This window comes from Oryctolagus cuniculus, chromosome 13 (assembly GCF_964237555.1).
Source record: "Oryctolagus cuniculus chromosome 13, mOryCun1.1, whole genome shotgun sequence".
In the NCBI taxonomy this organism is placed as follows: Eukaryota; Metazoa; Chordata; class Mammalia; order Lagomorpha; family Leporidae; genus Oryctolagus; species Oryctolagus cuniculus.
In genome coordinates, this window is record NC_091444.1 from 13,739,460 (window position 1) to 13,755,676 (window position 16,217).

A 16,217-nucleotide genomic window follows, 5' to 3' on the forward strand; every position below is an offset into this window, starting at 1 on the left:
TGTGTCCTCTCATGGGAGAAGGGACACTCCTGTGGGCTCCACTGTCATGACCAATCCCCTTTCAAAGCTCCTATCTCCTAATAGTATCCCATAGACTTAGAGTTCAACCTAGGAATTTGACAAGGAGAGGACACAAGACCTTACACCAAAATGGTAGCTTCTTTAATGATGTTTATCATCGAACTCCCTAGTGATATATTATAGACTTATTCTTCCATATTGGGACAGAAAACAATACATATTGTTCATTGTTCTAGAGTTTTTTAAATAATTCTATGCAGACAGGAAGTTTTCATTGAGCAGGATTTTTTGGGAGTTTGGGATTTTTTTAAGCGAACTTATTAAATAATATTCTTTGGCCCAAGTTTTAGTTTCTGCTCATTAAAACTTTTCTCTAGGCATAGTTATGCACTAAGTCTTGCCGTAAGCTCTTTTTCAAAGTTCCATCTGAATCTTTGTAAAGTTCTTATTCATTAATTAAGGATTTTCAGACCCACAATCATCTCCCTATTTCTCTCAAAGGACCAAAAACATGTTTTGGTCTGGGAAGGTTTGCGTATAATCAGATTAAGTCTCCCTTCGGTAAAAACTGAGCAAATTCCCTGGATCAGTACCAGAAAAAAAAAAGCAAGAAAGAAAGAAAAGAAACTATGGTGCAAATAGCCTGATGTTATTGTTCATCATCTAAAAGTTCATAAAACTAACCAACTGCATTTAGTTGGCTTAAAAAATATGCTAATTATGTAGATCAATACACATTGTTTCCTATACTGAGCAGTAGAAGGGTTTCAATATTTCTGATCAGTGCAACCTATTTTCAGAGCTAAGTCAGATGATGAAAAAAGACCTTTAACTGCCCAAGGGGAGTCAGCCCAGTGCACAAGAAACCACTCCAGCACAGTCACATGACTGATGTTCTTAGGGCCTCTTTCCATCAAGAACTGTGCCTTCCCCGTCAACATGTGACACCTCATTTCATTCCTATCAGCAGTACTCTCTTTATCTCCGCTTTACGGATGCAAGAATTGAAGCCCAAAGAAGTTGTCAGTTTGTCTAACATAAAATCCTCATTGTTTTTCCCCTCTCATATATAATCCTACATTTCTAACTTGTAAAATGCAACATTTAAAGATTATTTTTAAGCAGATCACCCCATTCTAGAAATGTTAGCATTTCTTAACTGTTTTAAAATAGGTACCTTGACCTATCATAGTTTAGAAAAACACAAGCTTGTCATGAAACCAACTACGTTGAGGGAACTCTGTGGAATTTTCTTTCCAGGGGGCAAATGAGGAATGCAAATGAGAAAGCGATTGTAATTCTATGGCCCTAGTGGCTTCCAGTGTCTATTTATTTTTACCATTCAGTCCTGTGAATGTTAAAGATAATCACAGCTGGCAATATGCAAATTATCTTAATTTGCAGTGTCTTCAGGTTAAAGGTTATATGTGTTTGGCTGGTATGACTGCATTGCCACTTCATTACCAAAATGGATGCTCTTAAATTATAGAAACCAACATAAGCACCTTGACTTAAAAAAATGTATTTGCAGAACCCTAAGTAATGGCATCGAGCTTCACTCTCACCTTGTGAGGTGAGCTGTAGCGTTGCAGCTTCTGGGTGCAGCTGTGCATTATTAGTCTTCTGCTTTGAAACAGAAATGGAATATTTCACAGAACGCCACCAGGGCACTGCTCCTTGCGGGGAAAAACGTGAGCACCTTTGTAAGAGCCACTCTGCAATGCAAAGGGCCTGGGGTGGATTATGGAGCTGTTGAGGTGATGCTCATGGACATAATGGCGAAGCATCTGAGTGGCTACCTCTTCAAATGAGATGTTCTCTGAGGGACAGCGCTGTGTGTTAACGCACATAGTTCCATGCGTGAGAACGGGACTTAGCAGGGACATCATCCTTGGCTCAAGTCCCCTTTAAAGATCTCTTCACTTTTGACTTATTCCGGTGATCACAGAGATCATAGCAGTAATAATTATCAGCTCCTAATCCACTCTCTTGGTTCAGAATGAGGCGGTCTAGATCAGGCTTGATATACGAACCTATAGAACCTTCTCTTCTCCCTGGCAGAAGTCCCAGGGCCCCTGGCTGCACCAGGAACTGCTCATGGATTGTGTTGATGAAAATCACATTTGCTTTACCTGTCAGCTCATTTGTCAGTTCCAAAGAACCTTGAACATCTATGAAATGCCTTGGACTCTGAACTTAACTGGGAGAAAAAAAAAGATTTTATTTATTTTAAAGGAAGAGATATGGAGAGAGAGAGAGGGAGAGACACAGAGATCTTCCATCTGTTGGTTCACTCCCCAGATGGCTGCAATAGCCAGAGGTAGGACGATCGAAAGCCAGGAGCCAGGAGCCAGGAACTCCTTCAGGATCTCCCACATGGGTACAGAGGCTTGCGCCCTTGGGCTGTTTTCACTGCTTTCCCAGGCACATTAGCAGGGAGCTGGATCAGAAGTGGAGCAGCTGGAACTCAAATCGGCACCCACATGGAATGCTGGCACTGCTGACAGCAACTTAACTCTGTGCCACAGCACTGATCTCATGTTATGTTCTTTGAATACAGCTTTCCAAATACAGAAAGTCATGGTCTTGTAATCATACATCGAGACAAGAGTCTATCAGGCCATGAATTGTAGGAGCCCTTGACAGAGAACATGCCAATTAGAATGTTTGCTACACAGATTAAAAACTACGTTCTTTAAAGAAAGTATATTCATATATAAAGGGAACATATTTAATGTATTTCATAGACAGAATATGCGCTTACATTTAAAAGTCGTGAGGCTCTTTAACATTGTACACATGTGTAACGTTATCTGTCTTGGCGGTGTGCCTGATAGTGTGGGATGACCGTGTTGCGTCTGACGCTTTCCAGGGAGTGATGTGCCATGTCTGTGCAACCGAACAGTCCACGCGTGTTTTAGAGGCTGCTGTATCACTGTGCTCAGCAGCTGGCATTTACTGAATTCAGGCAAATTCTACTTCGTGTAATCTATAAACAGTAATGCTCCTATACTTTATACATAGTGAAATACGTGTGCGTGTGTTCACATAAATTATCTTCAGGCAATTTTTTTTACATTGCATCTGTAAAAAAAATGGGAGCTTTTAAACTTTGTGTCTCAGAGCAAATACAGCTGCAGTTCTCCACCTGTGGGAAATGTCAATCCTTCTGGCAGTGGATAAAATGTGAAAGGCTTCCTTAGTTTGGCCCTAAATGTTCCCCTTTGTCCTAAAAATGTTATGGAATCCTTTAGGCAGGCAGAGGCAAAGGAACCCACATCGTCTGGGGAGCTGGAACTCGTGTTGAAGGATTAGCTACCTTTACTAAGAAATTAGGAAATAGATGAAGAATTTTTAATTATGCACCATTTCAAACTTTCTATCAAAGTCAAATTGTGCTGATGTTAGTCAAACCTAATCTAGGCATCGATTCAAGAACCTGCTGATGGAGTGAAAATACACGGAAACTTGTTAACAAGAAGTACAATTATCTACATCTCAGCAAATAATGCCAGAGTGTCATGTAATATGCTGAGCTCAGGCAGTCCTCAGCCAATCAGCATTTGTCTTTGCTTCACCGTTAATATTTACAGTTGGAAGCAATACATGGCTGCAATCGAAGTGCTGCACCTAAAAGGGGAGTTGTTGGCTTGATACCTTGTTTTCTGACACTGTGAAGCACTGAAACAGCTACCTTCTTAGCCATCGCCTGATAGCACTGTGCTGAAACTGGAGGGTAGCACATGGCTGTTTTGTAGAAGCAGCAACCCTGGGAGATTTTCTGCATCATTTAGTTGTTTTATTTCTTCATAGACATGCTGAGTGTTAAAAGCATGGGACTGGAAGTTGTGAATGATGAGTTCTTTCCTTTGTTCTCCAGCTGAATTGTTCAGGGTCTGTGCAGGGGCTGACTAGACAGCTTATATCCAGTCCTCTATTGTGAGCTGCGCACCTTAGAACTCACGAACGAAACTCTTGAGCCCATATACCTTTTTTAAAAAAAATTTATTTGTCTTTTATTTATTTGGAAGGCAGAGAATGGGGGAGAGAGAGAGAGAGAGAGAGAGATATTCACAGAGACAAAGAGAGACGGAGAAATCTTCCATCCACTGGCTCCCTCCTGAAATGCCTGCTCCAGCCTGAGTTGGGCCAGGCTGAATCCAGGAGTCCGGAACTCAATGCAGGTCTCCCACACAAGTGGGAGGGGCCCAAGTGCTTGAGCCATCATCTGCTACCTCCCAGGGTGCACATTAGCAGGAAGCCAGAATTGAGAATGAAGCTGGGACTAGAACCAAATATTCCTTTATGGGCTGTGTGTGCCCAAATGATGTCTCAACCACCTGTACCAAATGTATGCTCCCAGCATACTTCACTGAAGCTTTTTTCTCCCATGCAAAACCCTAAAAAATTAAGCAAACATTGGTAAGCAGAGAAGCGTGACTGGTGGTGTAAGCAGCGGGCATCATAAGGGACCTGCAATATAAAATAACGATTATTACTCTTCCCTCAGTGTGTAAATATGCCAACTACAGGTAACAGCTGAAATTATGGGGTAGATTTGGGGTTGCATCTATATAGTGTGCTACATATGATGCAGCTGTGTGCAGTAACTGAACTGGGATATTGGTCATTGGGATACCATGTCTGTTGTTTACTAGCTACTGATCCCGTACAAATTCTTGAATCATCTTTTTAACAAAGACAGTGAACTCCATATCATTATATTATTGTGAAAATTAGAATGAGATAGATGTAAAATGCCGGAACCCTATTGCAACTTCAGCTTGTAAGCACTTCTCCCTCTTTTCCTGTGTACCATCTTCTCATCTCAAAGTATTTTTACAGGCAATCCTATTCTAGAAAACGAGGTAGACATGGGAAAGAGTGCACGCATAATCAAAGACCTTGGTATCTAAGGTTGAAGTAACCTGAAGCTAGGATAGGAACCCTTGAAAACAGTTGTAAATACATTTTGTTCAAAGAGAACAATGAAACCATTTGATGGGAGACCACTTCCGAGAACCACTTTAAGAACAGATCTCCCTCTCCTGTAGCACGGTTTCTGCTCAGGTCCTGCCCTTGCAGGACGGGGGCTGAGCGAGCCCTGTCCCGCTCTCTCTGTGGCCTCCTCCCGCGTTGCTGCGTCTACCTCGCGGCAGATGGCTTCCTTTCACACCCAGCACTGTCAGTGGAATGTAAATGCATCTCCTCGCAACACTGAAAATACCAGGCTGAGTGTTTAATCTGCGCTGTGCAAGCAGGATGACCCTGAAAAGAACACGAGCACGAGATCGCGCGGAGAGTTGGCATCAATCTTTGTCAACAGGAGCGGGGAGGGCTCTTCAAGCCTGGCGACTAATCACGCGTTCTCCCTGCGGCTCCTCACTCCGCCCCGCCCTCGAGGGCAAGCAGTCTAAATGGTGATTGAACAGAAAAGTTATAGGCCCAGGGGAAATATTTTTTAAAGGGGTGGGGGAGTGTTATTCTGGGGTGTGGGAACAGAAGAAGGAGTTGTTCTGTGCCACAAAATTGAGGAGGCTTAGTTTACAGTTTGAGTTCTCAATGTTAGGTCTCTTTGGGAGTTAATAAATTTCCCTGTTTCAGATCCTTGAGGTTAGTAAGCAGAATATACTTTTAGTAATTACTTGAAGTTCTGAAAAAAGTATGTAAATAATTTAAATGTCAATATGACAAAGAAAATGAGAAAATACAGTGATCATCAAGGAGTATCTAGAAAACAATCCCTTGGACTTTGAGAATGTTAACAGAATTATAGAACTAAATGTAGGAGCTCTTTAGCTAGGTTATCTCAGTTCTTGTGTATGCCTCTGAGCAAGGGTAGGAAACTGAGAACGCAATCTTCATTTTATTAAAATGTCCAGTGACTTAAGAATCTTTATATCGTTTGTCATTTAAGTTTTTGTACCAAAGGAACAGAGTTCATGGCCCTTCTAGCTCCCATTCTTTTTTGGCTCAAGATCTCCAAGACTATTATTTCTAAAGGGGAGAGAGAGATTTGGAATATCAAAATGACTATGGGGCCGGCGCCGCAGCTCACTAGGCTAATCCTCCGCCTTGCGGCGCCGGCACACCGGGTTCTAGTCCCGGTCGGGGCGCCGGATTCTGTCCCGGTTGCCCCTCTTCCAGGCCAGCTCTCTGCTGTGGCCAGGGAGTGCAGTGGAGGATGGCCCAAGTGCTTGGGCCCTGCACCCCATGGGAGACCAGGAGAAGCACCTGGCTCCTGGCTCCTGCCATCGGATCAGCGCGGTGCGCCGGCCGCAGCGCGCCGGCCGCGGTGGCCATTGGAGGGTGAACCAACGGCAAAAGGAAGACCTTTCTCTCTGTCTCTCTCTCTCACTGTCCACTCTGCCGGTCAAAAAAAAAAAACAAAAAAAAACAAAAAAACAAAACAAAACAAAAAAAAAGACTATGTGTATATCACGTAGACTTAGAGCTCCAAAAGTATGAAAAACTCAGCTATGTTATCTGATCTAATTTCATGATAAGCTATCAAACTCTGTGCTAAATTGATACACAGCGTGATTTTTGTTTGGTAGCATTTTTAAACAAATAGGAAAGTGTTGTTAGGCCGCATTTGGGTCCCCTCCAAGAGGCATGCTCTGGACTGCCCAGTACTAATATAAACAACCACCTCCCAACCCCAACCCCCTGCCAGTTGTGATGTTGAGAATTTAGGGGGACTGTTACTTAAACCTCAGGCTTTGCGGTATTTCTAAATCCTTCTCATCTTAAATTGTATTGACTTTCGCCAAATGGCTCGCCTGGCATTTGACAGCCCAGCTTCTGAAAGGATGCTTTAGTTCGAGAACTAGATGCTTTTTCAGTAAAGCCTGAGAGTTTCATTCTTTGCTGATTGCCAGATACCTTGGTGTTTTCAGTTACTACAAGTGCACGGAGTTTCGTGGTGCTCACCGCAGATCTGCCCGGCCTCCTGGCTTCCCAGGGTCCCTCCGTAGGGTTGCACCAAATCTCCAACTGCTTCCTAGGGAGAAGGCTGTGCGGTGCAAGCCATCCCCTAAAAGCACCGTATGTGTCTTTCATCTTGCAGGCAGAGTTCGAAACTTAAAGTCTGCTAATTTGATGTAAACTGACAGTGACAACAGAAATAGCTACTTCTGAGATTATTTAAGAGAAAGTGTGGGCTATAGACATTCATCAACGAAACAAGAAGAAAAGGTTTTCATTTCTGTGTTTGCCTTTTAAAATAAGAATAGAGTAAATGGCACAATAGATTATATAAACAAGGACTTCAATGACAAGTTGTCAGAGTTAAAGTAATATATTTTACATGGGTGACTTGACGCCACACTTTATCACCTACACAAGGGGAAGCCAATTTGAGTCTGGTCAATAAAATACACCCTCTAGAGTTAGGCCCAAGGCAAAGCTGACACGGTGTGGCAGAGCCTGGTGATTTGGCATCGACTTCGACTGGGACACAGCAGGAGTTGGCACTGCCCCCATCTGGGGTATGTCCGACACCTAAGCTCTATGTGATGAATAAACACTTTCCCAGGTATATCAGAAGCCACGATACACTTAGTGCTGCCCTGCTGCAGTTCATGCTCCAGTAATTTAATGCAGGTCCATGGTATAAGTAGGGCTAGTGATCCCAAAGCTGGATTTACTGCAGGCTCACAACTGTTGAAAATTAAACTACATGTGCTGCAAGTTAGGGGCTACTAGGGTATCTCATTATAGGGGGCTATTTTTTCAGAGGTTGGAATCTTTACTGAATTACTGAGGGACTTATTTGAATGTGGACTGGGACCAAATAATTTTCTGATAAGTTGGCCATAAATCCTCAGTAAAAATAAGCTTGGTGTTCTCAACATATCTATTGGCTTTTTGATCATTTTTATGGCTTTCCGTTTGCTGGTCAAATTATCCTTATACCCTCCTAAAGCTCCTCTGACATGGATTAAGTCAACATAAACCAATAAACATTCATTACTTTGGCAACTGGTTTTGATTTGAGGGCAATAAATATGATGACACGGACTAGATTACCTCTGCCAGAGGACTATGTGAGAAGCCGCAGGATGGCGGAGACTGGGCCTCGTTTTCCTCCGTAATGTGAGAAGGCATCCACAGCAGCACTCAATGAGCTGAGTAAAGTTGGAGAAAGGAAAGGAATCTGACTGAGAAAGAGCCAAGGTGTGGCTTTTAGGTTAAGAATGGTGACGCCAGTGAGTCGCAAGAAAGTCCGTGAGTACCCAGTGTGCCTGATTCTGTGCTAGGCACTAGCAGGCTGGGGTAGGGCCAGATATGTGGGTGCACTAGCATGTGATGTGCTCCATATCCTAATGTCCTGCAGGGAGATACAGTCATCGATGGGAACAAGATTTATTTGCAACTCTGGTTGTTTATAGAGCTGCCCTGACTCTCAGGCTGCACCATTAAAGAGTGAATCTTCTAAACACAATGATTATGCCATTCCAACCCACATCTTCAGGATTTAATATACTGTCTGAAACTTTGAAGGCATTCAGAGAAAATTTATGTAGTGAGTGAATGTGTGAATAAATACATGAATGAATTTTACCACTGATGAATGCTCTGGGCTATATAGAGTTCTTATTATGGCTGGAGAAAATTTAATAATGCAAGAAGCAGAGCACTGAGCATTGCAAGTGTGTGATTCAATCATCAGTCACTTTGTGCAAAGCACTGCGGTGTTTATCATCGGAAAGTTCCAGGGATAAACAGAGAATTTGGCTCAGTTCATAATGAGCGACAGCAACACATTCAAGAGCATACTCCATGCCATGCGGTTCTGAGGTTCGTGCTTGCCCTGGACGCTGCTTTAGACGACATGGGTGGGGGGGTGAGTCCTAATGTGTATTGCTCAGCATCTCATTCCAATATGAGCTATCTGAGGCAGAGTGACTGTACAGAAGAGTTTGTGTGTGATCATTGTTCTGGAGGTTCACAGTCCAAGATCAGGCAGGTCTCACTGGTTTCTTTGGCCTCTCCTGGTGCCATTCGTGCTGGTGGAGTTCCAAGGTGGCCCAGGGCCTCACATGGCAAGAGACCAGTGTGGGGAGGAACTCTGACTAGACTGTTACTGGAATTAAGACTTATTCTATACATCTGCTCTCCCACAATATGGCGCTGGGAGAAGGGAGAAACAGCTTCTACGCAGCTGCCTCCAGTTCAACCAATAAGCAGCAGGACCTGCTCCTGATTGGAGGAGAGCAGCGTACTCGGCGTGTGGGTAGCAGAGTTGGGATTGGTGGAAGAGGACTATAAAGGAGGAGAGAGACAACATGCACCAGGAACATCTATCCGAATAACACCTGTGCAGTTCCCGAGAGAGCCGGCCGGCGGTGTGCCGCTCCCCCGCAGAAGTGGGGAAAGTGGCAGGGGGAACCGCCCTTCCACGGAGGTGGAAGGGACGGTAGCCAACCCGGGAAGAACCAGCAGCAAACCCGGGGAGGGTCGAGCAGACAAAAGAACAGCGCAGGGTCCTGTGTCGTTCCTCCGCGAAGAGGGGGAGCGACAGACCAGGAACATGCATAATTCTCTGTATGTCCCTGTCACCCTGTGGTCTCTCTCTTTCTTCTTATAAAGTTAACAGGATTCAATTATGGAGGCTCCACTTTCATGGCATAATCTGATTTTACTCATTTCCCAGGCACCTTTAAACAGTACCATCGGATTAAGCTTTACCCTCTTAGTACGATTAACTATGACTTTGGGTTAAGACTCTTTGAGGGCCCAATCATGTTCAATCCATAGCATGCGGACTTGCTGGGGGAGTCTTTGCCAAGGGCAGACAATTTGAGCAGCGCTGTAAAGACAGGAGAAATGTGACTGAGTAAATCCCACATTCCAAGACAGAGAACACGCACTCGCAGGAGCAGACGACTCCTGCTGGGGAGGCAGCAGGTAAAGAGGGTTGCTTGTTGGGAAGCAGGAGCTAGCTGGGCTGTCACTGACAATAACTCTCACGAGGAAATGGGGGCCCATTGATAAAGGGTCTTAAATTAGCAATTTAAGGTTATTTCCATGAACTTCCAAATCAGGTAAGCAGGGTCATTCCTTTTCCTGTAGAGTTAGATGAGGGGAAGAGAGTATGGCTACATGACAATTTAATTAACTATGTGAAAGACAGTTATTACATAGCCCAGGATTCTTTTCTTTTTTAAAAAAGCATTTACTTTTATTTTCTATGAAAATCAGAGGGACAGAGATAGCGAGAGGTCTTCCATGCACTAGCTCACTCTGCAAATGCTTGAACAGCCAGGGCTGGGCCAGGCAGGAGCCAGAACCCAGCACTGCATCTGGATCTCAGACATGGGTGCCAGGGCCCACCACGTGCTTGAGCTGCCTCCCAGGGTGTGCCTGAGCAGGAAGTGGAATCAGAAGGAGAGGAGCCAGGACTTGAACAAGGCCCTCTGATATGCAATGCAAATGAGAGCAGCTACAGGAAATGCCCACCCTTATCCCAGGATTCTGACTGTGGGAACGCAGCAGAGAGAAATTTCAGCAGCGTGGTGGGGAAGCTGATATCAATGAGTGCGGCTATAGATGGTGAAGAAGAGCGCCCTGATGGAAAACTGCAAATGTTAGCAGCTCACGGTGCTGAGTGACTTACATCTTCTGGGTTGCTAGTTAGTAACCACCATTTCCTAAACTGAAGAGAAGATATAAACGGAGATGGAATGTGCTTTTCGAAAACCAAAATGGACCAAGAAAATGCCCTGTGATTAACCTAGCTGAGCCAAGAGACTAATTCACTTGCAGACATCAAGACAAGGAATTGCAGACCCTTGGCTGGCAAGAGCAGGGGCCATGAGGCTCATTCCTGGGTCTCCAGCCGGCCTTCTGCTGATACAAAGGATGTGATCAATACTTATTAGTCAAAAGCAGGAATAAAAGTGGCCCTTTCTGAACTGTGTCACAGCACATTCCCAGATGTCAGTATCATTGACCTCTGGCCATAAAAGTCAACAGGAGGAAACTTGTATTGCTTGGGCTGATGTGTGAAAGGCTACTGATTTACACTGGAACAGACTTCCAGAATGTATCTTTAGGCTGGATTGGTTTGTTTTTCCTCTCTCTCTTTCTGACGTATCCAAAGGAAGTTTCCACAGTAGCTGCTTCAGTGCAAAGTCCTCACGATGACCCCTTTCAGGCTGTCAGTCCTGCACTGCGCGATCTCAGCCCAGCACGGGACCGCCCCAACCAGCACCATGGCAAGGAACTGTAACTGTGAGGTGAGACTGATTGAGAAAGACACTGTGTTGGGCTCTTTTCTTTCTATGAGGAACTTCAAATGCTGTCATTTTCAGTCTGAGCCCTTGGAGGGGACAGGAGCTCATCATCGTGGTCCTCCCAGCCATCCCAGCCAGAGCTTGCATGTCGTCTACAAGATGGGGCCAAGGGGAAAAACACTTAGTGCGCAGTTTAGATTCCCTTCTCTGGGCTGGTCCCAAGGGTCTGCGGCTCCTTGGCAAGGTGCCCCGGGGGCACCCCTACACACAGCCGTCCTTTCTTCAGCTCCCGAAACCACTTGTTTCCTAAAAGAAGTCTCTGGCAAAATGCCCCCCTCTCTGTGCCAGGACACTGCCTAGGCCCTCTCTTTTAGCTTTTTGGTGACTGATTTTCTCCCTCCTAACTGTAAAGTAGACAGTGTATTTATGGTTGGAAATTGGCTACTGTGTCAGTATTAATTTTAAAAACAGAGTTCTGGCACGTGTTCAATATTACTATGGAAACAGCTGTTCCTAACAATTCACTGATAAGATATAGTTCAAGGACGCAACTCTGTGTGGGAGATTTTCACCATCCACCGAGTTGAGGATCTACTTGTTGTGATAGTAATTCACGAGAACTGCTCTCCAGAGTCTTAGAATGTGGGATATTCCCCCCCACCCTTTTTTAATTTGATGAATCAAAATTAGAGAGATGTCTTTGTTTTACCTTCAGTATGCATTTGGAAGGTAAGTATTCAGCTGGCATTTTAAAAATGTTTAAAGTAATTTTTCCAATAATCATTAATTCTCAGAATAGTCTTAATTGGTTTCTCATGTAACACTAAGCATACACACACACATATTTCAGAAACTCACATATTGAACATTACCTGCAGTCAACTTGCATATTCAAACATTCTAACTTCCCATCTTAAATTGTCTCCACTCATTTCTACAAAACCAATGAATAACTGAATTCCGAGAAGATCTCAGAGTAATTCACTCCACTGAAAGGTTTGCCAAGAGGCACTTTTTACCCCCAGTGTTACCACTGGTGTTAACCACAAGCATACTTCTGCCCAGCAGGTATGAGAGAACGAACCTAAAGGTCAGTAATAGTAACAATATCAACGCTTGAATTTCTTCACTGGAAGGGAAAACCTGAGAGTTTTCCTTGGAAAAGGAGCAGGAAAGTTTCTCAAAAACTCCTGTTATGTGGCACGTTTTCCCAGGCTCCTTCTTTTCTGCTCATCGGCTCTACATTCTTCCCAGAGATGTCATTGGCCCTAAATACTACCACACGCAGCTGTTGATGGTGAGGACAGAAATTGTGTCATTTCTTTTCCTTTTAAGACTAGCCAGCTCATTTTGCATTTTCAAGATTAGATGAACTGTTCAGCAAACACTTAGTGAGGGAACAGTTGATCCCAAGGGACCCACATTGCACAACCTCCTGCCAGCTATACATCAGTGCAGTGACGGTGGGAATGGAATGGCCCTCAGGATGTTCAAGTTGGGCTCTGCCTGCTGACATTCCACACAAGTAGATTGCAGAGGTTCAGAAATCCAGGCAGGGCCATGAAATCAGCCAGGGAAGGGTCACTCTGGATGGCCAGAAACCAGAGCGACAACCTGGAGCTGTGTGTGATATTAGTTCTGGCATTCTTTGAATGTGGACAAATTCAAAAACAAAACAAATACAACACAGCTACTATCAACCACATCTGCCACATAGAATTCATTCAATAAACAAAGATCTTTGTAGCTCCCCTTCCCTCCTGCTAACACGGGATCACGCTGTATGTCGGGACAGATAGCCAAGAGCTTCCTCAGTCTGCCTCAGGACCACTTCTGCCTACACTGGTGGAACCAAGGAAAGACAGTGGGGACTCCAGCATATTGGATTTGCTAACGTGGACTTGAGTGATGGATCCAGCTCTCATCCTGTGCCCACGCACCACAAGAAACCCTGTATACCTCAGAATGCTGCATCCTTGGAACAATTCTAAGACATGGAAATCATTGTTCCTGTTCCCAGGTGAGGAAATGGCATGTATAGGCCAAGTACACAAAGCAAGTTGAGAAACTGGATAAATCCATTTCTGTCTGCTTAGCAAGTATGTGCTGTTTCCAGCATCCCTCAGTAATACTGCAAGGTGCGAAGGGAGTTCTAGTTTATCTTTCATAAACAAACAGAATTAGGGACCATGATAGATGGTATGTTGATGGCCGCTAATATTTTTACATCGCATGTAACATGTGCATTTTTTAAAAGTTCGCATAATGAATGAATACAGATTGCAGCACAACTTTTTTTTAGAAAAATAATTGTGCCTGGTGTTTGTGACTGACGTAGAGTATGTCTTTTCAGGAAAATGTTGTTTGAAAGTGCAATATCAGAACCTCAACTCTCCCAAACAGATCTGGCCTGAAATCTCATCCCATCAGCAGTTCATATGTCACAGTGGCCTCCATTATCAAAAGATCCATCCCAGTGTTGTATATTTTAAGCACAGCTAAAGAATAGCAGAGCAGAACAAGCCTTTCAACCATGGGGATTCAAAAGCAAGGGCCCTGTAGAGGTGATTTCAAAACCCTACTCACTCGGCTTCACTCCAGAGCTTAATGACGCGCCCTATGTGATACAGTCAGGGGAACTGTTTCATCCAAACCTTTCTACGAGGCTTGGAATTGCAAAGTTAGGTTTGTAGGTTGGCTCCTTCCATAATGCTGCAAGGTGCGGAGGGAATTCTAGTTTATCTTTCATAAACAAACAGAATTAGGGATCACCATAGATGGTATATTGATGGCTGCTAATATTTTTACATATTGAGAACTTACAATAGACCAGGCTTTTGTGGGTTTCGCATTCATTGTGTTTTAGCCCTGCCCTTTTAAACAGATGTTAATATCCAGTTTTGAGGAGATGGATATGGGTCACTGAGAGGTCAGTGTTCATACAAGTGAGGGCAGCAACAAGCAGCCAGCTCCGCCCGGCCTCTGAAGTGGAACTCTTGACCTTTTCCTTACACAGCCAGGGCTGGCAGAGGTGGGCCCGAGTCCCGTGCCTTGAATTTCTCTTTCACGCTCACCACATTTTCAAGGACAGCAAAGCAACTGTAGGCAAGTGCCTTGGCTCCTCACAGGTTACAGGGAACAGATCAGCCCTCGGTTCTACCAAAACAGTGGAACCTCAAGTCCCTTTCACTCTCGAGTTGCATTGGAGCCCATGAGAGGGTCTGCGTGGTCGAAGCTTCCCCAGTGTAGTCAGTCTCTGTCCAAGTGAGGTGAAAACAGCCCAGAAAAGTTAAAAAATAAACAGGGGCAAACCAAATGATTCCTCCCTTGTTGGTGTACGTGTGGATGCTCCCAACTCACTCTTCCAGGAGAACAGCCATTTCTTCCCCAAGATAACACAATTTGCTGAACAGATTAAATCACACGTAGGAATAAGGGTGTGTGTTATCTGAAGGTCCCCAGATAATACCAAGGGTTTTTGCTGGTTAGAGTCCATCTGCCCTCTGGGTCCCAGACGTTTGAGCTTTCAAGGCCAAATCTGTGGCTCTGTTCAGTTTCCCAGCCCAGAGTTATCTTTGTTGATACAAGATGTAATTACTCACAAAAGCATGAGCACAGAGTATGGATGGGGAATGCTCCTTCTAGTCGGGGTAAGCTAATTTTCTCAAAAACTACTGAATTCTACAAAACTCTTGATTGTTTTACTCTGAAAGCTCCAGGCACTGGAGGATGAAAGCTGTCATGACCCAGAACTTTTCACAGTAAAATGAATATGGAGAAAGAGAGGAGTAATTATTTCCAACTTTCTACAGTGTCACATCCTCTAAGGTTTTATGGGCATCAGAATCTGGCTTTTCCCAAACCCAGACCATAATCCTTCTATGCCATCCTGCTTCTCCTTCGTGTACCCAATCTATGAATCCTGTCCCAGGCCACAGCATCCTCCGATGTGGAATCAGCAGCCATCTTCAGTTTTCCTCTGCTCCCCGCCATCCCCACACAGTCTGGCACAGAGTGAGGCCTGCCTCAGCGTTCTCACTCTGCCATTCTTCTTCAAATCTCATTTCTTGCCTAAATTTAGATGTAGGTCCTTTCCAATCATGACAAGCAAGGTAAACTCTTTTTTCTACCTCCAGTGTCTTACCCACTCTCTCCCTCTCCCATCTCTCACCCTCTCACACATCTACAGTGTCATGCTCTTCCTTAAATATCATCACTGGCTCCCAATTGACTACGGGACAAAAATCTCAATTTAGTGTGACATCAAATTTCTTGACAATATTTGTCTCCTTTACAGATATATATTCACAACTCTTAATTCTATCCCAATTATACTTTGGATCATAACTTTGTGCCCACTGAGTGCTCCCCAAATTCTAAGGACTTTTGTATCACTTTGTCTTTTTATTTCAAATTCTTTCATCAAAATGGAATTTCTTTCTTGGGATGTAAATGCACCATCATGCTTCATGCCTCATTCCAATCTTATCCCACTCACACTTTGTTGTTGTTGTTTTTGAGATTTATTTATCTATTTGAATGGTAGAGTTACACAGAGAGAGAGAGAGAAAGAGAAAGAAAGAGAGATTTTTCCATCCACTAATTCACTCTCCAAATGGCCACAATGGCCAGAGCTGGGCTGATCTGAAGCCAGGAGCCAGGAGCTTCTTCTGGGTCTCCCCACCATTGGTGCAGAAGCCCAGACAGCTGCTTTCCCAGGCACATTAGCAGGGAGCAAGACAGGAAGAGGAGCAGCCAGGACTCCAACAGGTGCCCACATGCGATGCCAGCACTGCAGGTGGCAGCTTTACCCATCACACCACAGCACCGGCCTCCTACCTACACTTCTATACAACTATTTATGATAGCATCATAATAATACTTTTAATGCATTAGGATTTTTTGTGTGTGATCACGTGCATGTCTCCTTTTTTCCTATCCCCAGGATCTATTTTT

At 44.2% G+C, this 16,217-nt stretch overlaps 2 protein-coding genes across 6 annotated transcripts in view; one reads left to right on the forward strand and one right to left on the reverse strand.

Annotated features, from left to right (window-relative positions):
• The window catches only part of CRB1 (crumbs cell polarity complex component 1), a 231,195-nt gene that overhangs the window by 207,734 nt on the left and 7,244 nt on the right, over window positions 1-16,217 (forward strand). The gene's annotated exons all lie outside the window — the stretch shown is intronic.
• Window positions 7,784-16,217, reverse strand: part of DENND1B (DENN domain containing 1B) — a 342,830-nt gene continuing 334,396 nt past the window's right edge. The window contains exon 24 of the mRNA XM_070055063.1: window positions 7,784-8,150. The gene's annotated coding sequence lies outside the window, so the exon portion shown is untranslated. The remainder of the gene's footprint in view (window positions 8,151-16,217) is intronic.